Genomic DNA, 1,703 nt, shown 5'->3' with positions numbered 1-1,703 from the left:
CAATGAATAGTAGTACACAAGCAACAACATCATCCATTGCATTAATAATATAATTTTAATATAAGTGTTCTGACATGTTTAATAGACACTAAAGTAATAATCAAAATGAAAGATGAGACTTGAACGAGCTCCATCTTCTCTAAAACCTTGCATCGGTACCTGCCTACTGTTGACCTGAGGATACAAGTTATTTTGAAAGAGAGTATCAGCTTTAAAGCTGGTGAGATCATAAGTATTTTAGTGTCTTAATTTGTAAGAAAGTATTTGTAAGTATATGAAGTGTAAGTATTTAAAAGTTTTGAACCTCCTAGAAAACCCTATGTTTCCTACTAAAAGTGGCCTTCTACCAAGGCATCTAGTATCTGTGTGTGTCTCTTTATAAGAGTGTGTATTTTCCCAAATCCGACTATCATTAACCAAAAATATAGCTTTTACATTACCGTGCATCGTGTGAATGTTCACGAAGTGAATGTATGGGAAAATGATGTAGTACTGTAGTATTACAATAAGTAACTACCACTGTACTAACTACCTTAAACTAATCATAATTTAAAGTATAATGATGAGCGGCCTGTATCCTACTACCGACTATAGAACGCGACAATGTACAATGTCGGAGAAAAATGACATTTGGCACCCATAGACAATTAAGTCTTACTGTAGCTAGTAGCGAGGTCTAGGATAGTCAATCCAGTATATATATATATATATATATATATATATATATATATATATATATATATATATATATATATATATATATATATATATATACGCAAACTCATACACTCCCCAATTAAGGAGATTCTGGATACATGAACGGCCATGGCAGGTAGTGTCATGCCCCGGAACGTGGCTCTCATAGCTGCAAAACTGCATATGTACAGAATGTGCTAGCTGTAATGTATGTTCTCCCTCTGTCTAGCCTGTATTGTAATGTATTCTGCGTGCTAGCTGTATTGTATGTTCTCTCTCTATCTAGCAAGTATTGACTCATGAATGAACTGACTCATTGTATGATTCTTTGGTCTAGTAATAGTATTAGTAACTTCCTACACTACGCCTATCGTAGTTTACTAGTAATATGACTTGTACGTATGACCATGAATGTATACCCTTGCTACCCAAGGGTATTGAATTGACTGATAAAACTTTTATGTCTATATATGTATACATAATATATAACTATATTTAGACGACCTTCGGACGGATAACCGATGCCCTAAAGCCACATCCCAAGGAGGAAAAGGAGATAAAGCGAGCTAGCCTTCCTAAGTCCTTTAAACATTACTTATATAACTATACATACATAGGCATGCATTTGACAATATAGAAGTATAAAAAGAGTTTAAGTAAAAGCATTGAAAAGTTTAGTAACTAAGAAAGGATGACTTGATGTCAGTTTGTAAAAGGATTTGAAATCAGTTTGTTTGATAAGAACAATTTAAAGTATAAGGAAACCTTTGTTTGAAACACAATTGTAACAGTGTTTGAAAAGAAATATTCAGTATGTAAGACAGTTTAACAAATAGTTTTAAGCGAGTAAAAATGTTTTGGAAAGCCATTTGAAGTAATCTATTTGGTAAAACAGCTAAAAGAGTAGTAAATCCATTTGTATACTACTTATTAATCACATGTGATTGATATAATAACTAGCATGATTCAACTTGTACCCCCCCCCCCATAAAAGCATTTAAAAACAT

This window comes from Lactuca sativa, chromosome 6 (genome assembly GCF_002870075.4).
Source record: "Lactuca sativa cultivar Salinas chromosome 6, Lsat_Salinas_v11, whole genome shotgun sequence".
Classification (NCBI taxonomy): domain Eukaryota; kingdom Viridiplantae; phylum Streptophyta; class Magnoliopsida; order Asterales; family Asteraceae; genus Lactuca; species Lactuca sativa.
This window is presented reverse-complemented; position numbering follows the sequence as displayed.